Source organism: Chrysochloris asiatica, unplaced genomic scaffold (genome assembly GCF_000296735.1).
Source record: "Chrysochloris asiatica unplaced genomic scaffold, ChrAsi1.0 scaffold00157, whole genome shotgun sequence".
Lineage (NCBI taxonomy): Eukaryota > Metazoa > Chordata > Mammalia > Afrosoricida > Chrysochloridae > Chrysochloris > Chrysochloris asiatica.
This window is the reverse complement of record NW_006408675.1, coordinates 2,222,337-2,222,879: the sequence shown is the minus strand read 5'-3', so window position 1 is coordinate 2,222,879 and position 543 is coordinate 2,222,337.

Here is a 543-nt window from a genome sequence, read left to right as displayed (position 1 = left end):
ATATAGTAGCTCTGCATCTCAGTCCACATGCTCAAAAGCACAAGAAACATGCTGTTGTTGAGTTGCTCTTGAGTCAATTCATGGCAACCTTATGTACAACAGAATGAAATGGTGCCAGGTCCTATACCATCTCCCTGATCATTTATGTTTCAGCTCATTGCTAAGGCTACTGTGTCAATTTATCTCACTGATGTTTTTCTTCATATTTTGTTCACCCTCAACTTTACCCAAAATTTCTCTACACAAAATAGAACTTTATTTTCTAAAATAATGTAATTTCTGAATCTGAGCTCTCATTTCCAGGATAATGGAAAAACTTAGCATCAATCATTCCGAAGATTGCTTTATAAATCCTGGATCTGATATAAAACCAAGTTAGATGAGTGGAGCACAAGGAGCGGAGTGGGAAGTTAACTCCTGTGGTTTCCTATGAGACCTTCATTGTCTCTTTCCTTGTGACCTCTGTGCATTTAAATGTAAGGAGCTCTGGTAGCATAGTGGTTACAAAACGGGCTGTGAACTTCAGGTCAGCAGTTCAAAACT